The sequence below is a fragment of the Anser cygnoides genome, chromosome 4, assembly GCF_040182565.1.
Source record: "Anser cygnoides isolate HZ-2024a breed goose chromosome 4, Taihu_goose_T2T_genome, whole genome shotgun sequence".
Taxonomy (NCBI): Eukaryota; Metazoa; Chordata; class Aves; order Anseriformes; family Anatidae; genus Anser; species Anser cygnoides.
The window spans coordinates 2,640,422-2,661,258 of record NC_089876.1 but is presented as its reverse complement, the minus strand read 5'-3'; the positions used below and the strand labels follow the sequence as shown (position 1 = coordinate 2,661,258).

Below are 20,837 nucleotides of genomic sequence, written 5' to 3'. Positions count from 1 at the left end.
GCACCATGGTGGATGAGACCTCAGCAGCTCAAGCCACGTTCCCTGAAAGCAAGAATTTGTGGCTCTCTTGGTAAAGTTTGGGCTGACTTGCCCAGCATCACTAAGGAAGCCTATGGCAGAATTTGTGTCTCCAGCCTAAACTAAGAGAGCTCGACCCTCGCAGTGCTGGGTTCACATTGTACAGACAACCTTAAGTCTCACTTTTGAGCATTCAACTTTTGGCTAAAATGGTGGTCTTTTTGCTCGCAAGAATTCTTCAACACGGAAAAGAGATGAAAATACCTATAAAATCAGGAGGGGCTTGGGGAAGGGCAACTAGGAATAACAGTACAAGAATGAGGGACTGTCCTTTGAAACTGCCTCATGACAGGTTCAAGCACACAGTTAAGACGCAAAGCTTCCTAAAGCCAGATCCTGGCAGTGCTTTACATGTATTCAGAACACAATGGGAGAAATTCAGGGAAGAAGAATCCATTGCAGGGTATTAAATATTAAAAAAAAATGTGGTTTGGGACATCCCTAGACAAATTGTTAGATGTTGGGAGAGTATTTGGGAGATTTTCACTGCAGCCTTAAATTCTTCTCATAGCTTCCCCGTAGTCCACTGGCAGAGAATGGGCAAGGTGAAGTCCAGCCAAAATGGCTATTTCGTATGTCATTTTCAAGCAAGAGCTCTGTTAGAAGTCTCTGCATTTTTGAGAAGGAATGACATGTCCTGCTTCCCTCTTGGGCTAAGGAAATGATCAGAGAAAATCCTGTAACATTGACCAAAAGAAAACTAGAAAGGGCTGGAAAAAGAAGCCAGCTTCAAAGAGAAAAAGTAGCCTTCAACATTCCAGAGATTTGGAGCATCCTTCCTATCTTCGGTCTGTTTCCTGAAGCTCAGCAGGGTGCTGAAGGCAGGGAAACTGGACTGGGAGCCCACGAGGAAGCGGAGGAGCTGCAGAGGTAGAGACATTGCTGAAAATAAGTAATCTGTCGAGAGCCTCCCTCTTCGTCACCAGGGCTGCATTTCAGCTGAGGGAACAAGAGAAACCCAAACCACAGTCTCTGCCAACCCGGACAGCCCAGCAGGACGCAGCGGGGGAAGGAGGAGAACTTCATCTCGTTAATCACTCCCAACTGTGAGAGACGGGCTGAGAGCAGGCAGCCCGCCGGGCCGTCACTGGGTTTCCCGACCTGATGCCATTCTGCCCACCCTTTGCTCCCTGCTGCCTCCCTCCTGCCTCAGCCCCCAGTGCAATGATGCTCAAATCCGGACATTGCAAATAGAGGCAGATTTTGCACCTCACAGAAATTTAAACCAAAGTCTTCCCCCGTCAGGATGTGAGATAATATATCCTCCAAGCTTTCTGAAGATGCTCACTATTAATTAAACCTGTCCCAGAGGTGATGCTATGAGCACGCAGTCCAGTAGTCCAGTGAGTGCTGGGGGCTCCTGGTCATGGTGAGGAGGTGAGAGGAAGGCACCATGCCCATTGTGAAACATGCAGATGGAGGAGAGAGAGACACACGTCTCCATCCTGCCATAAATAAATGTAATAGCACGTTGGCATGCCCTACCTGGGAGGGTGAGGACTCATGTCTCTGAAGGCATACAGGCTGCTGATTTCCCATTATACTTTAAGCACTGGAACGCAATTAAATGGGAAATAATGAGCTTAAGCTGCTAAGGACAACTCAGAAACACAGTGACATAAGGAAACATTGCATATGCCCATCATATGTTGTCTCCTGGAGGTGGCTCAGTTCCTGTCCCATTCCCTGAATTTGGCTAATGGGTCAAGAAATGGGAGAACTGTGAAATGCCAGCGGGTCCGGCACCGTGCTGGTGCCCAGCAGAGCCTCCCCGTCCCCACAACACCCACCCACCTGCCCTCCACTTTGGGAGCCAACCTGCTCTTGATAAGGGCTCCCCACAGCAAAATTAAAACAGAATAAATCAATGCAAAAGTGAACAAACCAATAAAACCTTGCAAATGAAAGCCCCTCACTCACCAAGGCTGACACGCATCTTTCCTCTCGCACCTGGGCCCCCGGACGTCCCTTTGGCTTCACGGGAGGATCCGGCAGTGCTGGCACAATGAATGGCTCTGCAGGATCTCGTGAAATTGGGATTGCCATAATTCACACACGGTGCCTCGCAAAGGAGGGCTTCAGGGAACGAATCAATCCTCTGCCAGTCCCCCTGGCCCTTTGCTCTCCCTTTGCGATGCCTCCCGCTCACTCCAGCATTAGGAAACCCTCCAAATGGAAATGTAAGGAATGTAAATTGATGTCTTCTCTCCAGCATGAATTATCTGACTCCTGCGGCCGTCTCTGCAAGATCATTTGAGCTAAACTTGACTGTTGCAATAATTAATTTCCAATCAAGCAAATTTGCGTAAATCTTCCCTTTAGAAATCTGCCTTAAATCAAGGGTTTAGGCACCACATTCCAGCTTGGTTTCATTAAAAATAGATTGCTATTGAAAGCTGCCAGCACTGTAAATACAGGCACCACGCCACCCTGCAGGACGGCTCGGATACACACTTTCCACATAATGAAAACCTGCCCTAAAAGCCATCCCTGCAGCAAATGTCCCCTGTAAGCAGGGGCTGCTGGATTGCTATCTGCAGCTGTGACAGCCTTCTCTTCTCGACATATTTCACCTTGGAGGGATGGCTTTGAAGTAAGGGGGATGAGGGCTGCGGGAGGAGAGAAGGTTTTGCCAACTCAAGAAATCTCAGAGAGATTTTGTGTGCAAGCCACAACCCAGAGAGCAGTCTGCTGCTCCGAGAGAAGAAGAGGAACCCCTTTCCATAGGACATGAGTGACATCGTCAAGGCCAAGCCATGAAATATATTGCAAGTGATGGCGGAGGCTGAGGGAGGGCAGGGATGGGGAGTGTAACGCTGCAGCCCGCTGAAGCGGTGAGATTTGCATAGGTTTGGGAGTCATGGCAGCCCAGCATTTGGATCAGAGATGTCAGAAACAACACTCCTGGGACCCACATTGAGCTTGCCAAAGCCTCCATCTCAGAGGGTGCCCTTGTGAAGGGGCAGCTGAAAGCTTTCTATTTCTTCCCCAAGGACCCTTCCTGTCCCAAACACCCAACTTTATGGCTGTGCCCTTTTCTTGGAAAGTGTTCCTCTGCAGAAGGAAGGGTGCAGATGAGCAGCTCTGGTGCTTTTAAAGGGCTGTGGACACTCACATAATAGGAAATGGTCCTGATGACATGGAGAGTCCATCCCAGTCTTCTGGAGACTGATTAACTCATTAAAGTACAATCTAATGACAGGCCATCTCCTTCAAAGAGTCAGGCTGTGTTGTATGGAAATTCAACAAGATGCTCAGGAAGAAATAAATTCATTCTCTTACTGCTGTTAAAGTCTTCACCCAAGGTGCACAGATGAGGTCTTCTCCTTCACACAAGTGCTCCAGGCACCACTGAAGTCCCTGTTTCTGATCTGTCTCTGGACGGCTCTGAGGTTTGTAAGAGGACTGGTGACTCTGCTTGGTGGTGGTGCTTTCTTAAAGGAAGTGATTGATGCAGGAAAAGAGAAGGAAGATTTGGAGCTGTGTAGGAGAATATCTAGTAATCCTGATTTCCAGCTCCCTCAGCCACCAAAACCACAGGGAGGAATGAAAACTCAACAGCACAAGCCTGCCTGGTGGTTGAAGCACACCATGTATTTTGGCCCTGTGAATGAATGAGAGATCTCATGGAGAAACTGGTGTCCCAATATGCTGTTCTGAGACCTACCACTGGTGTTGTGTCAAGGGAAAAAAACTGTCATCTTTTATCAACACCAGGGTACAGGAGAGGAACTTTCTTGTTTCAGGAGGGTGTTTATGCACCCTTCTCAGACCCCAGCTCATGTCTGAGCATGAGGAAAAAGGGGTGGGTGCTCTGCTGAAATCATGAAGACTGCAAGCGAAAAGGCAGGAGACAAAAAGCCAGCACCTGCTTCTCCTTTATCCTATTGTGAGATGCTGATTTCAGCAATGGGACAAGATGCCATATATTCCAAATGCATTGGGCTTTGGGACTGGGATATTCGGTGCCCAAACATAAACTCCAAGGAGTCTAATCCATTGGGGAGCTGGAAGATTTCACGAAGGGTTCCTGTATTTCGCTTTGTTAATGCTGCCCAGTGAATGTGAGTATAATCCAGAATCCACCATTTCAGGCTGCTGGTTGGCTGACCAATATCTTTGGCAAAGACTAGGTCCATTCCTTCCAGTGCATTTATGGTCCCCACTTAGTCCAGAGCACAGCCTGAGGAGCCAGCTGAGGCTGGTGTCTTCTCCTCCACAGTGTAAAGGGAGCTAGGAAACTTCAGCCCAGCTCTGCAGTGACTGATTCTGCTTGGTCCTGAGAGGAGTCGGATGCTCCTTTCCTCTTTGCCTTCCCAAAGCTTTTCTCTTTCTACCAGATCAGAGGTAGCAACCCGAAACTGATCCTACTGTCCTATAGCCTTGTGCAGGTGGTCCCCACTTCTGCTCCTCCCCTGCCATCACCTCCAGCTCTGATGGTGCAAACTCATTCTAGATGAAGGAAAGCAGATGGCCTCTTCTTCAGGATGAATGTCTTTGAGGGTTTTCTGCTGTCCCTAGCACTTTCTCATTCACACAGCCTAAGTTCAGGCAGGTGGAGAAGGTACAGTTTCAGCTGAACTGAGTCTTAGTGGGACAATTTGAAGCGTTTTATCTTCATGGCGCATTTAGCAATGATGAAAGGTGCTGTGCTGAGAAGGCTGGAAGAACGACTGTGGGGAAGCTGCTCTGTTATTAAGGTTCTGCCATGGGATGTAGTGAAGCCAGGAAAGACCAGCATCTCTGGATGTGGGACAGTGGATTCATGCAGAGCTTCCTTGCCCAAAGATATGACTGAAAGGTCTCTCCTGACCATGGAGAGACAGGACACCAGTGGCAGAGCACAGGGCAGAGCCCAGCTCCTTGACTCCTTGTTCAACAAGGTCTGCTAGAGACATCCTTCTTCTCCATTGCAATCAAGGCATGAAGAATCTTCACTGGCGAGAAGCCTGGGCAAGCACAGACAGATTGCACACCAAGCAAGGGCTAATTTATGGAGCTGCAACACTGTGTTCTGCTGTGCCACAGAGAGGACACTTTATGCTCTCCTGTTACCACAGAGCTTTTGTTCAGGCTGCTGGGAGAGGATGATGGAGGAGAAGGCAGGAAGACAGCATCAGGGAAAGAAAGAGGGGTCCTGGAGGAACAGTTTTTGCAAACCTTAAAAAAAAAAAAAGGAAAGAAAAAAAAAAAGCAGCATCACTCCTAGGAGCTACTGAAATGACTGCACTAAGAACTGGAACTCCTCTGCTATGCGCTGCTCTAAACACACTGTCAATACTTAATAAATAACGGAGATGTATACTGAAGGCATTGCTGCCATTAATCACTAGCAAACCCACATCCCCAGTAAGTGCATTGATAGCACATCTTGAATCCAATTTCTGCTTCAAGATACTTTTAAAAAATCAAAGTATAAGGTTTCTTATTTTTCTGGTTTGTGCCTCACTGGCTAGGTTAGGGGATGCTTAAGAGACCGCTGCAAAATTACTTTCATCAGCTACTGTTCAGTTGGTCTCAGAATCTATTTTCCAGGCTCCAAAGCAAAATTACAGTCCTTCAATATTAAAGTATTTGCAGAGTGGCATTACGCAAAGGTGCTGCTGTATTATTTACCATGGCAACTCAGGATGCTAATCTATCTTTTCCTTAAATGTGGAAGAGCCAAGATACTCAGAAATAGTCTGCCCTTAATGTGACAAAATGAATTTGTGTTGCATAAAGCATTTTTCTTACCAGAGAGGCCTCCCTGCCATGGCAGGCAGGCAGAGCTGGGGATGGGAAGGGTGCTTGCCCGCGGATTAGGTGATGTGGAATGGCCTGGAGGAGTGAGGCTGCTTCATTCTTTACCTTTCCTCCAGGACTGGTTGGAGAGGCCTCCAGGAAGACCCAAATATCTTATGGAGGATAGCATGGGACAATTCCACATGGAACTTCTCCCTGGCTTTTGCCTCACACTGAGTTATTCTGAGGATTTTGCAGTGGGTGTTTTCTCCTCAGCTCAGGTATATCCTGAAAAAACACACTACAGTGCCTATGTTTCCTTTCATTTGATTTAGGTCTGCCACCTTTCAATTCCATCAAATGATCCATTGCTTTCCATCACTGCTGCCGTGACCTTATGGTTCACAGGACCACATAGAAATACATGTACACGTAGAAATACTGGCGATGTTGCTGAAGGAGGCAGTAAAGTCCCTATTCCACTGAGCTGACATGCAGTGAAATGGTTTCTCCAAGGGAGAATGATTTCTCCAAGGGAAATCATGAAGGAACTTTGGCAGAGCCTCTGAGTCCCAGCCTGGTGAGTGAGCTAGCCTTGTGCTGTCTAAATATAATTTGCCATTGACCCATGTGTTGTCTTGGTCCCAACAAGCTTCCCATCACACCTTCATCCTAAGCTTTCTTTCTGTCTCCATCATCTTCCTGTGAAGGGCTTTTCCCTACTCCTACCATTCCAGTTGTGTCTATGTTAGAAGATGGAAGCACGTCCCAGCCGTGTCCCAAGTGTCCTTTAGAGCACATCCTAGGTCCTTCCCCTAACACACCCCACTGGAGGATGAATTACAGTGCACTTTATCTCCTCCCATACCTGCATATCCAGATCTTCCTTACAAATGCAGATGACAAGGCACTGTCTCCTGACATGAAGTCAAAATATGGCCAAGAAGCACCGAGCAGCCTGGGGACTTTGGTGGATTACTGCTGCCCCATAGAGTTGATTCAGCTTCTGTTCACCCCTCCTGAGGCAGAAGGTTGGCACAGCCTTCGCTGTGGGAAGGAAACACATTTTGCAGAATTGGCACGATAATATGTGGTTATTAGCAGAGGTCTCGTCCACTCTAAATATTCGGTGTGGTTTGTGTGGTGTTCTCCTTCCCTTCACCATTGGTGTCTGAGGATTAGGCTGACGTCCTATTCTTAGCTTAGGTCAACATTTACTTTGGAATTCCAGTATTTATTCAATGCATAGAGACAGACACGTGTCCACAGCCCAGCAGTTCGTGGCACCAAACCTTGTGTATTCCCCTCGCAAAGCCTGTTCCAATTTGTCAGCCTTCCCTTGCTAGTGCAGCCCAACATCTGCTGTTAGGAGATCCACCCACTGCTACCAACCTCCTGACCAGAACCAAGACACAGGAGTACTGTCAAATCCCATCAAATTCACCAAATCTTGGACTTTTCCTCTAGCCACGGCAAACCACAGATCCCCTGCTGAAAGGTGGTCCTTTGCCACTCCACAAATTAGATGGGGTTCCTTGCGGTCGTGAATACCCTTGGCTAATTACTGTACCTTGTCACACTCGTCACCACTCGTTGGCCAACATAAAAATCATTTTTTTAAGAGATGTTGAGCTGGTTTCCAAAAAAAAAAAAGAGCCTGGGATTTACTTGTTCTGGCGTTTTGAAACACACATCTTCTGGTGGGTGGGTGAGGGATGGGTTTGGGCAGGTAAGTGCCAAGCAATTCAAGAGTCCCTTGGCATTCTCCTGGCTTTGGAGGAATCTTCAGGAGAGGAAGGAAGTAGGGTAGGCATAGTAGGAAGCCCTGTTAGGTGCCAGAGGAACTGCTCTAGAGTGGAGCAGAAAGAAAACCCCTGCCCCAAGGGAAGGACCACTCTACTCAGTTCTGCAGGAGGGAGAGAGCCTGGAGGCACCACATTCATGGGGTTTCTGCAGCAAAACATCTGTTCTCCCGGTATCCCATCCCATGCTGACCACGTCAAACACACACACTCCCCTGGCTCCCTCTTCTTCTCACTCTGTTATCTTAACCCCTATAACTCCCAGGTCTGCCTGTTCCTCATCACTTTCCCTGCAGTCTCCACAGGCATCTCTCATTCAGCCTCTCTCTTTTTTTCTGAGGGCCTGTGCATCAGAACCCTTCACCTCAGTCCCAATCACTCATCTGTCCTTGGCTCACACCCCATATCTATCTCCACTTCTGCTGCCATCATACCACCCACATGGCCTTAATCTCTCCATCAGGCTGTCTTTCTCCTCAGGAAATCCATCCTCCAGCTCTTGCACCTTCCTCTGTACACCTTACCACTTCCAAAACTTCTTTTTCACAAGACACGACCCAGCCTCACGCTTCCTCACCTAAATATCAACCACCTCTGCACTGCTGCCTCTCTGCTGCCTCATCTCTGTGTGCGCACCCACCTCGTCCATGCCCTTTTCAGTCTCAGCTGGAGCGTTGGTGCTGACAGGCAACACAAAGCCCTTTCACATCACCCCATGTGGTGGCCAGGAGGGACTTGCTTGGGAGAAAGGCAACAAAGTCCTTCTTTATGGGATCTGCATACACATGGCCTTCACAGCGCTGTGGCGAGCAGTGCCAAGCGAGTGATCTGAATGGAGATGCCCCTCGCTGAATTACAACGGCACTACCAACCCCAACCCACAATGTGTAATGTAGTATAAATGTAATCGTCTCTGCAGAATGAAAGGCACGCTGCCAGGCCGCACACAGCTTGGCCCTGGACAATAAAGACATAATTATGGCTTCAGTGGGTTTGCTTTGCTTTGAGGTTTCCATCAGTGGTGAAATGTTGTTCCAACCTAACCTTCGGGAAGCGGATGATCTCATGAGCTGAAACTGCAGGGGCCAAGCTCACCAGAGAGCCTATCGAAATGGGATTTCTGATAGCTCCAGTCCCTTTCCCCTGGAAGATCCTGATATGCCTTGCCCTCTGAAGGAGCTTCCTCAGTCCCAGATTCATGTGCTAGGGTGCAGATTTCTAGCTGTTCCTCTTGGTTTTCCCCTAGCCTGGGACATCAGGGAAGCCAGCTTCCACTCTGCACCGGAATAAAACAAGATCAGTGCAGTCTGCTGGCAGCATCATTGCAAGGTTTGGCTTCAATCCCACAGCAGTGGTGCCCTGGAGCATAACAGCACCGTGTCCCATCAGACAGTCTCCATTAAGCATCAGGTCCGTGCCCACGTTGGGCTGGGCACCCAGGTCTTGCCTGTGATAACCCAGTACAGCTCCTTTCTGGTTTCCATGCCCAGGTTTTCCCTTCTGCAAAATCCAGCACAGAAGGGAATAAATAATAATAAAATATAATAAATACACTCAGGAAGCAGCCACGGGCTGATTGCACTGGGAGCCATTCTGCATCTTGCAGGTTAACCAAAGACCCGCCACTCAAGGTCAAACCCTGATGAAAAGTGTCGGATGAGGAATGGCACTGCAAAGCTTTTCCCTTTGGAGGGAGCAGGGGAAAGCCAGGCAGTAGCTTGGAAAACTGGGGAGAACCTGGCATGCACCCCTGCAGCATTCCCTGGCTTCATTAGGGAGACCATTCATTTGCACAAACCAGACCAAAACCTCCTGAGGAGATGAAACCATTCTGATAACCATTTGACAGCTTTTGAACCCATTCTCCATCCTTTTTTTTTTATTTTTTTACTACAATAGAAGTAACCATTACCTCTACTTAGTGGTGCAGCACACCTTGTAGAAGAGCCAGCTTCTCCAGGAGACTCTCATGGATTTATGTTGGTCAGGACAGGTTCTTGCCTTTTATTTTTTTTCTTTCTTCTGTTTCTTAAGAATGGTCTCCCTTTAATGTTATCGTATTACTTCCTTTCTGTGCCTCTAATCATTTTGGTTCATCTTCCTTAATCACGGAGGGGGAAAGAAAAAAGAGGAAGCCAAACCTGATTAATCTATCTAGATGAAATCTCCAGGGCCTAGCCAACTTCTTTGCTTGGCATGGTCAGCCATCATTATCACGTATTTGCTGGCAATTATTTATGGTCAATTGCTAGTCTCTGCAGACCTACTAATGTTTCTGTGGGTCCTTTCCTCCTGTGCCTTCCCTTAGGTTTAAAAGGAAGGTCTGAGCCAACGGCTTGGAGAGCTGTGAACCATGCTGTTGGTCTCCATCAGAGCTCAGGAAGTTTTGCACTGGCTCAAGAGCCACAGCTGAGCTCCACTTCACCAAATCACTGACACATTCTTCTTCCCATCCCTGCAGATGCTGTGACCTGCTTGCAGCATCCTCTTGCTCTCCCTGTGGGGAAAATTGGAGAAATTAGTTGTGCTATGTTGCCTGATCCCTACGGTATTGCATGGAGCCAGGGCTTTGGGTCCAATTTCCTGCCATGGTGAAGGGATCCTGAGAGGCAGGACAGTGGGACATGACAAAAGGCATGCGCTGGAGAATGGGTTTGTAACACAGTTCAGGCAACTCCCGTTTGTTTCTAAGCTCCACATTCATTTTCAGCTCCATTCTAAAAGACATGTTTTGTTGTAAAAATCTTTTCTTTATATGACATTTGGGGATTTTAAGAGACTACAATTAAACCCAGCTTTTACTAACAACGAGCTATTTCCAACAGCACGTTCATATACTCCAGCAAACATTCCCCAGCTCCAGTCCTCGTCTCTGGCTGCTTAAATTTACTCTGAAAACAATGTATTTGTCATAGTAAACCATTCCCAAGCTCTTCCCTTTCCATGGATTTGAGTACTCAAACAAACAAACAAACAAACAAAAAAACAACAAAAGAATGCCATTAAAACACCCAAACACCAAGTGGGCTGAACAGAACATTTTAAGACCATCAGCCTAATGAGTACATTTCCTAACCAGAAAATACTTTTTTTTTTTCACAAAGCCAAACTTCTCGTCTCATCACTACCTAGGTTGGTGAGGAGGAAACCATGGCAACTGCTCATTTTAATTGGATGTTTGTTGGCGAGAGAGAATGGGAAAAGATTGCATAATTGGTGCTTGGGAGTCTACATAAACATGACATGGTTTGGAGAGCCGAAGGATTCTGTTAAAGAGGAATGTGATATAGCACATCTGGCACTAGGGTGTATCTACTTTATGTAACACAAAATCAGAGGGTGTCAGGAGCTTTGCACGGCTTCTGCGAAACGGCACAAAGCCTGATGAGTCAGCCACCCCTCGCCGCTCCATCAGCAGCCCGAACCTGGGACCAGACTGCAAAACAAGAAGAGGCTTCTCCCAGGCCCTTCCCTCTCCTCTGAGCCCTTTTGCCTCCCCGCAGGGGGAAACTCTTCCCTAGGCAGCTCCAGCTCTCAAAATGCACTTTCTTGGGAGTTGGATCTAAGCATTGCCACCAGACCTCAAATTTCCCACCTGTATAAGATAATCCAAGAAGATTTGGGGTTAGTGCTCTGCCCGTGCTTCCTCTAATTTTCTTCCTTTACCATTATTTCTCTCTGTTTAAAATTCAAACATCGCCCCATATTTGTCAGATCTCTTCATGCTTATTTGGGTAAAATATAACATTTACCTGTCATTGTAACACCTCTGCTACAATTCTTCTGGTTTCCACACACCCTCACCTCATTTGCTTCTCACACCAATAAACAGGGCATTGCTCTCAGCTTGGTCTTCACCTCTAAGGTGTGTCTAAGCCTTGGAGTTTAACTGAGTAAAAGACCTTAAAGATAACGTCTGAAGCATTGGTTGGACGATAAGTCCTAATGCACATACAGAAATGTCACTGTTGGAGTTCTGCAAGGAAGATCTCCCAGCCTAAAAAGGCACCTAGGGCTTATCTAGGCAGTGCAGGACTTGAGTATGTGAAGTCCAGCGATAACAGCTACTGGTACCTTGTCCCTTTTTCCCAAAGCTCTGAATGATGTCTTTTGTCCCTTCTTCCCATCGCTGAGGACTGAACTTCAAGGGGAACGAGAATGCACCCAAGCTGGGACAAGCAGCACAGCAAGGGTGGCTTTAGGGCACCACTCAAGCTGTGGTGCACCACTCAAGCTTTTTAGGCTCCCCTGGGAAGTGATCACAACACCAAGCCTGCTGGAGTTCAAAAAGTGTTTGGATAGGGCTCTCGGACTTATGGTTTTATTTTTGGGTGGTCCCATGTGGAGCCAGGAATTGGAATCCATGATCCTTGTGGGTTCCTTTCAGGCTGGGACATTCTCTGATTCTATGGTGATTCCATGATTTAGTGCAGCTCAAAATGGATGAATTGTGATCCCTTCGAGCTGACCATAATTATCTGCGCAGATCTTATCAGGGATATAACCTTTTATCTCCACCTTCATAAATTGATATCCCATTTGGGCTCTCAGGGTCTTTTTTGCAACATACCGATCTCTAGGTTGGACAAAAGCAACCTCGTGTTGCTGATAGACCCAGAAAAGGCAGAGAGAAGGCCAGAATGAAACGGGCTCCACAAGAGTCAACAGATGCCTTCAGAATCACAAGTGGAAGGGAAGTTGATCATGCCAGGAAGATAAATTACACCCCAACTTTGATGCAAGAATCAAGCCCGTTCTTATTTTGGGATACTTCACGAGCACTCAACCACTCTTTAACCTGCTTGTGACTCTCCCACGGCTGTGCTCTCAGCTTCAGGAGCCGTCAGAAACAAGCTGGCGTGTTCGTGGCCAAGCCTTGCGTGTTTGGAGGGTTAGCAAAGCCCGCTAAGTGGAATCTGGCTGTGCTGTTTGTGTTGCTAAAGAGCAGCACATGGGCATGGATTCACTCGGCTCCGCCAGTTGGTGAGGAAAGGCTGGAACCCAGCTGCATTTCGAAACACGAGACGTAAACAATGATTTGCCAACGAGAGTAAAAGTAACCGCCTCTCAGCAGACGCTATAAACAGTCTTGCACATCGAATCCGGAACCATAGGGCTATTAGCCTTGCTATCGATACCCCGATAATGTGAACCGAGGAGACATTGATGCCAAATTGCTCTGCTCTATGGCTGTTCTTGCACATCCTCCTCTTGCAAGGGCTGCTCTTCCCTCCTTGCCATAGGCAGGAATTGCCCTTCGTCTCCTTCTGGTGCCTGGGGTTGGATACTCCAACGCAGTTAAAACCTTGATGAGAGGCTTTATTAGATATAAACTGAAACTAAACCAGCGGAGGCACCAAATGCCTGTCGGTGGAAGAGCTGTCCCATCTTTGAAGCGGTGGGGGCTGACCCCTTCCAGGTTTTACAGAATCACAGAATGCTTGTGGTTGGCCTCAAAGGGACCTCTGAAGGTCATCTTGTCCAAGACCCCTCCTTAAGCAGGGTCACCAAGAGCAGGTAGCCCAGGACCATGTCCGGGCAGCTTTTGAAGATCTCTTTCCAAGCAATGCCAGGCGCCTCCTGGCCCATGCTGCAGCCCGATTTATTCTCATGTTTGGCTGTGCAGGACAGATTGCCTCCCCAAGGCTCTTCGGTCTATCCACGCGGGTGGCAGCACAGGAGGGGATTTCACAATTTCAGATGTTTGCCCCCACACCAAGCCCACGAGCTGGAACTACGGATGACCCTGGGCTAAAGGGAGTTGCTGACTAGCTGTGATCCCTGACGGCTCCCCTTCTCTTGGCCTCTCCTCCTCCATTGAACCCCAGATCTTCCTACCCAAATGTAACAGCATCCTCCCACCTCCTTACCTCTGCCTCCTTGTCAGTCCTGCCTCATTTCATTGCTCATCCGTGGTGCCTGGTCCCACACCGAGGCAGGGAGCCTCCTGTCCATCTCCTGCTCTCTCTTCCATGGGTTCTTCATCATAGCTGGTGCATTTCCAAGCCTGGCAGAGAGCTCACAGAAGCGAGGGCTGCGGATGCATTTAGGAGACAGGAGAGCAAAGAGCAAATTGCTAATAAAGCAATTCAATACATGAAAAGACACAGCAGTTCATCCCAGAGCCCTGAGCAGTCCCAAATGGGGTGGGCAAGGTTTGTGTGGGTTCACTTACGCATCTCTTCTTCAAAAAAACTTGCTTTTAATTCTTTACAGAAGAGCTTCAATTAAAGAGGGATTAAAAGTAAACAACAGACCAGACAGGGCTGAGGATTATCTTCTGAGTGGAGGGAGACCTGCAGAAATATTCCCCGCCTTGCATGATGTAATGCACTCTTTCACCTAGCTTAGGGGGTGAAACAAATTAGAGAGCAAAGCCACTTGTTTCCCACAAGAGTAAGACACTTACCCTTTGCTGAAATCCCGGGGTTTTTGTTCTCTCAGCCTTCTTGTGGCTCCGCTAAATTCCTGTTTAGCAACACAGCACTAACGTTGCACCAACGCTGAAACCATAGGCCCTGCTTTTTCTTGGAATTTGTAACTCCAGATAAAGCTAACACAACTGTTGGGCTCAATAATGCTTTGCATGGTGAATCTGCTCCAGCTGAGCCTGCTGCTGGGAGGCTGAGGAAGGAGAACAGCCCCGCAGAGAGGGTGCTGAGCAAGCTGAAAGGGCTGGGTGCCAGCCAGCCTTGTGTGCTGGGGGACGAACAGGGGCTGCAGGAGGGATGCTGGGGATCCATCTGACCCCACAGCCATGATGACCCCATCTCTTACCTGTGCTCTGGTACCCTGGGGAGGTACAGGTGGCATCCGCGTGGGATGGGATGAGTGGCTTTGAAGGACACTTTTGTGATGGAGATGCTTTCTGCCTGCATTGCCAGGTCTATTGCAGACACAGACCTGGCTAGAAACAGGCATAGCATTGCCAGGAAGCTCTTGGGATGTCTGGAGGAGATGCAGAGAAGGCTGACGGTGAGGGACCACGTAGAGACGGCTCTTCACATCTGAGCCATGTATCTCCTTGCCACAGGGTCATGCAGATGATGGCATTTGGTGTAGGCTCATAGGGAGCCTAGACAAATTAATGGAGGAGAAATTGAGAATTGCTAATGCATAGAGACATCACAGTTTGGGAAGTGGCTAAGACAACATGCTTGGAGGATCTTGCTTGGACTTGTATGAAGCATCAGGCTCTGTTCTTGGAGGTTGCCATTAGAATCTGCACCAGAGGAGAATTGACTTCATTTTGAGGGTTAACCCTGTGCCCAATTCAGAAGGTGCCTTGAGCCCCCTCTGCTCTGCTTTGCAGGGAACCAAACCCTCTGCTGAAGAACTTTTTCACTCCCTTCATAGCAAACACCTTCTCGGGCTGGTGTAAGCACCTGCTTGGAAGAGTAGGACCACTACAAAGATGTTATGGAAGCCCCAAATGACTCAGGATTCTTATATATTTCTTCTGATTCTTTCTTTTTTGGGTAGAAGTAAAGGAGAAAAAACAGAACAAAAATATGTTCTTTGAGTGTATTCGATGAATTAAGGGTTGTTTTCTAAAAAAAAAAAAAAAAAATCAAGTCTATTGCTACTTTTATACCTGATTTCAGATCAACCTCTGGACATGCTCACATTGCCTTCCCCTTCCATGTGTTTTCTCTTTGCTCATCTGCAAGCAGATCTACCTCCTGCTCAACAAGGACAAAACAAAAGATTTTCCGTCCCCAAAACATGCAGCCAGAAAGAGATTTCCCCAAAACCACATCTGTTCACAGTGAGGTCCTGTGTCTCACACTGCCAATGGGCTCTTACTGCCAAGCCCTGGGAGATGCTGCCTATTTTCAATGAAACCCACCCTGACCCTTGGGCTGAGCTCATTTCGGTACCCCAGAAGAGTGAAAGGATTGCACAAGGAGTGAGGTCTGGAGAAATCCATTCATTTATTTCCCCATCTGAAATGTTCAAACCCCCTGTGGCAGCTGGGGATGGAGGAAAGGGAGCACTCCAAATTCCACTTGCTGGATTTTTTGGTCATCTGTTCACAGAAAAAAAAAAAAAAGAGGGGAAAAAAAAAAAAAGAACATTAAAAGGTTATTCTCTTGCAAGCGTTCAACCTGAATAATTACAGCTCTGGTGTACACGCAGGCTGTCCTGTCCTGGGTGGAGAACATGGGGACATCACACCCTGGGCTTTTTTTCTTTTTCTTTTTCTTTTTCTTTTTCTTTTTCTTTTTCTTTTTCTTTTTCTTTTTCTTTTTCTTTTTCTTTTTCTTTTTCTTTTTCTTTTTCTTTTTCTTTTTCTTTTTCTTTTTCTTTTTCTTTTTCTTTTTCTTTTTCTTTTTCTTTTTCTTTTTCTTTTTCTTTTTCTTTTTCTTTTTCTTTTTCTTTTTCTTTTTCTTTTTCTTTTTCTTTTTCTTTTTCTTTTATTTTTATTTTTATTTTTATTTTTTTTCTTTCATTTTCTTTTTCTTTTCTTTTTTTTTCTTTTCCTTTCCTTTTCCTTTTTTTTCCTTTTTTTTTTCCTTTAGAAATATCCATTGCCTAGTGGTATCTGGGAGCAGCAACAGTGCTTGCCCTCAGCAGGTTTGCATGGACCCCAGGGGCTGCTTGCTCCGTAGCACGGATGTTGCAGAAACTCTCTGTCCTCCACCTCCTGTTGACAGCAGGTGCCCAGGAGAGTGCCAACACCCTGCTGCTGGTGGCACGAATTCATCAGCGGCGCGTTAATTAACTGACAACCAGCCAAATTCGTTCCCTTATCTTGCAGCACACAAATGAGGCTGGTGAGGCAATTCTGCCTGGGAGTGGGCTTCGTTAATGCAATGCTTAGAAGCCAGCCCCGGAAGGAAAACATCCAAGGAAATAGAAAATACAAATTCTTACCCTGGTGTCTGCATCCTTTCCACCTGCGGTGAGAAAACACACCTCAGCTTCTGTCTGAAAGACTTTTCAGTACAAAAGACTAGAGATTTAGAAAGGTTATTTTGTCCTAGGAGCCCTCAGAAACATGTAAGTGCAGAGAAAATGAATAATAATAACAATAATAATAATAAAAGGTGTCCTGAGGAATCCAGCAAGACTTTCCTAAATTTCATCTTACCTTTAGCAAGGGGTTTCTGACCCTACAAATTAGTTCACTCCCCAGCAAGCATTTTACTTGCATTTGACAGACACACATTAGCCTTTTCTTCTCTTTCTGGGATTACAGAGCCTTGTGGGAAAGTTTATCTGGAGCCCAGAGTAAGTCTGAATTTGCAGTAGGAAGACACAGACAACATGCTTCTGCATAACGCTGACGTGCTGTGGGGATGTTGAAAATGTGAAACTACAAAGCATGTTTTATAGGCATTGTGTTCATTTATAAGGGGCACCAATAAAACCCACAGGGTTTTCAACTCCCTCATTCAGAGGGAGGGATTGGAGGATGAATTTGAAGAATTGGATGATACGATCATTTTCCTAACCAATAAAATGGGAATTAGCTGGTGTGAAACATCACCGAGGTTACAGATAAGGCTGAATTCAGATCAGGGCAGTGACACTGGATGAGCTAGGCTATGAGTTTCTCTGCCTTTAACCTCACAATATTTCGATTTTTGTCTGTTTCAGTTCTGTTTTATTTGCTGAATCCCCAGCTGGGGGTACCTGCCACGCAGCCAGCCCAGGCTGTGCACACCTAGCAGGCAGCGGACGCCTTGTGCTGGCCATCTCCCATCCCACGTCCTGTAAATAAGCAACGTCTGGCCGATTGTTGTGGCTTTTGTTTTTTGTTTTCTCGGAGTTATTAAGTCAGCTTTGAAACGTTCACCGGCCAAGATATTTGCCAAGATAGCCTGGAGCAGTTCTTCCCAGCAGCTGCAGCTGTGGTGCTCACGCTGCGGGGAACGGACTAATCTCTGGCGTCACATCAATAAAACCAGCAAGTGACACACTGGGTGCAGACCCGAGCCCTTGAGGACTTTGCTCTGGGAAGATCTCTGGTTAGATGGCCATCCTGCATCTCGATGTCAGGCCTGCTGTGCTGAGCCATGGCAAAGCCTGCAGAGGGGGAAGGTGGTCTCCATGGGGGGCTGAGGGGTTCTCAGGCACCAGGGTTTCAAGGCAGCTCTGTTGGGTCTTCAGTCTGCACCATGGGTGTTGAAAACCAAGCAGGATGAACCCTGTTGCGGGTCCAGTCATCACTCAAAACTGTCCTCTGCTACCTGACAGCAGGAGCTGCTGTGGCTATTTTCCTCCTGTACCTCCTCCCCTCACCCATTGCCAGAAAACAGGTTTTTTTACTGGAAAAGTGTAATGCGAGAAACCTTTATTTCAGAACCTCACTGATCTATTTGCTGACATCATGCCAGGCACCTTATTTACCCAGTAATGTCCTGAAAAAGAAGATTTGCCTGCAAACTGTAAAGGTGAGTAAGCAGCAAGCTGAGGATGGGTGGAGACCACACCAGGTTTTGATGGGAGAAGAACTGATGGATAGGAATAAAGTTTCTAATGGAGTTCAAAGGTGAGCCATTGGGCCTCTTTTTAAAAATATGCATTTTCAGTAACAGCTTTGGCTAAAGGAAGAGCAGGGAGTTGATGATTGCTGTGGATACAAGAGATAAAGACACTGCAGAAGGAAGAATTCATAATTATCAGTAAATGAAAAAATGCCTGAGTTTAAGAGTTAAAGAGGGTGGAAATTAACGAAACAAGGTACAGGAATGTGCAGTGAGGGGATAAAGAGTTTCACTGAAAGAGTAGAAAATACAGTTTGGAAATAATGGAAGAGAATAAAGATATGGGGAATCTATAACACGAGTAACTGAGTAACTGTGGAAAATCGTCATCCTAGGACGTACTGGGTAAGTAGTTTCAATGCTGGTATGGAAACCTTAATGCTGTTGTGTTAGACACTTGTGAGAACATGACTGAAGCATCCTGAGTAGTTCTGATTATAGTTATTTTAAAAGAGTGAACCCAAACCACCACGTGTGGAGGAAAGACATGCTGTAGTGGTACTAGAGTGAGCAGGAAAAGCAAAATCCAAATCTGCAGCACAGCACAGACGTGTTCCCCCTCCTTCCCAGGGTATCTGTCACCCAGGTGCATGCTGCTGGAAGAGCAGTGAAGCAGTTTGGCTGGGAGAGGCTGCAAGGGTTCAGCCTGGATGACCATGGGTCACCCCAAACCTCCCTAGGAGACACTTAGAAAGGACCGTGCTTTCCCAAAACCGGACAGGGAAGCAGCTCTGTTTTAGCTGGGATGAGGGCTTGTTTAGCTCAGGAGAGCAGAGTGCTCACGGGGGGGAATCTACTTGAGGGAAACTTCCAGTATGGGCTGGAAGTGAACTGGGGTCTTACCCCAGGAGGAGCGAGGCTGCTTGGCAGTCCTGCAGGCTCCATGGCTTAAGCATGGGTTAGGTTGCCTGCAGCTATGGCGTGATGCATTAAGCATGTCTGGCACAGCCGTGACAGCAGGGTCTCACCCAGACCTACATAACCCAATAGTCCCTCTGCCAGGGCACGGGTATGGGATTGCTCCCTGCTGCCTTGAGTTGTGAAGCTGTAACGGGGCCAATAATGTCTTCTTTCTAGGGCTTCATCTACTCTGCAGATGGTCTGTAGGGCTGGCTCCCAAAACAAGGCTTTTTAGTGGTGCTTTGCAGAGGCCTACTCCCATTCCCATGCAAACAGCGCCGTTTCGAGCTGCTGTGCCCATCTCCACCACAGCAAGGCTTTTCCCTCTGTCCCCATGTGTTCAATTTATTGAACGAGAATTTGTTCATTTCTTGAACAAGGTGCTGGTAACTAAGGTTAAGTAGTGATGAACTTCGCAGTTTAGGGTCTAGGGGTGGTTAATTTGTGGTTTTGTTGTGTTTTTTTTTCTTGTTTGTTTGTTTGTTTGTTTTTACGAGTTGAGCTCTTGCAGGAGAGGAGCTGCCAGTTCACCCCCACCTCGCGAAAATGACACAAACTAGAGATCACTAAAATTTTTTTCCTCCTGCTAGGAAAGATAGATGCCCAAAAGGGGAATCCTGTAAAACCCCTGGAAGAGCAGTTCAGGCTTAAATAATCCATCTGGGTAGCCGTTCTCACAGGCAGGACAGCAGCAGAGGACTCCACAGGAAAAGCAACAAGATAGTTCCCTAGGAGTGGCGGGGAAGAGAGATTACAGATATTTCCTCTGTTTGTTACTCAGACAATATAGAGACACTTCTCTTCGCTCCTCGCAGCAACACAGAGCTGCCCTGATTTATGTGAGGTGTGCACCCCGCTGTCCTCAGGTCCCCAGCTGTCCCGTGGGGACAACACCGAGCAGGGATGGGGATGACCGTAGTGGTTGCACGGTGATTTGTGGCCATTGCTGACCCAGCAGGGGGACACAGAGCACTCCAGAGCCACCAGCTATCCTGCAGACACCAGCACTGTGGGCTCAGGAGCCAGCAGCGAATGTGTGTGTGTCTGTCAGACCTGTCTGTAAAACAGCCCTACATGAGGGATGTTGGAAAACTCTGCACCTCCTTCCTATAGGGAAGAGCTCTCCAGATGGCATCCCAGCTTCTCCCATACCTCCCAGCCAGGTAAAACATGTCTGCGCTGCTTCCTCCTACCTTTGTTTTTTTCCCCTCAATCTGGTCCCCAAAACCCTCTGACCCTTACTGCCCACATCCTTTGCACGAGTGGGTAGGAGCTATCACAGGTTGGAGGAGATCAAGAATCCATCCCCTTTTACTATTTTAAGAAAACCTTGACTTGTCAAAAAAAGGAAAAAATAAGCTGGGAAAGTACAGTGCTGAGCAGAAAGGTTGTCAGGCTGTGGGAGTGTTTCTGGTCCAAGCCAGAAGTGGAAGCCATCATCCCTCTCCCGGCCCAAGCCGTGGCCACCTCTGATGCTGGAAACACCACCAAACACCAAGGTTTAAGCCCTACCTCCAAAACCAAGCAGAGGACCAGGTCCACCATAGTGAACACACACCGAAATTAGTGTTTCAACAGAGTATTAGCTGTATTATCCTATTTTAGCCATTTTCTACATCTGTGTCCCTGCAAGGATGGGGTCCTCCTTGTCCCCTTAGGGACTGCATGCAAGGCTTGGAGAGCCACTGGCACACCTACCTCAGGATTTTCAGGAGTATCCTTGGAGTATCCATTCATTTGTACACAGGAACAATGTTGTTTTGTACAGAAATTGCTCTCGATTTAATCCTTAGTTATGTTCAGACTTAAACTGTGGTTTATTATTATTTTTTTATTATTT

The 20,837-nt window shown here is 47.2% G+C and overlaps 1 long non-coding RNA gene across 1 annotated transcript; it reads right to left on the bottom strand.

Moving 5' to 3' along the window:
• Window positions 1-3,857: 3,857 nt before the first annotated feature.
• LOC125179708 (uncharacterized) lies at window positions 3,858-14,172 on the bottom strand. Its single transcript, XR_007157365.2, has 5 exons — window positions 14,014-14,172; window positions 13,475-13,638; window positions 9,517-10,101; window positions 6,671-6,849; window positions 3,858-5,238 (listed from the first exon to the last, which is right to left on the bottom strand). It is a non-coding gene; the product is annotated as an uncharacterized lncRNA (long non-coding RNA).
• Window positions 14,173-20,837: the final 6,665 nt, after the last annotated feature.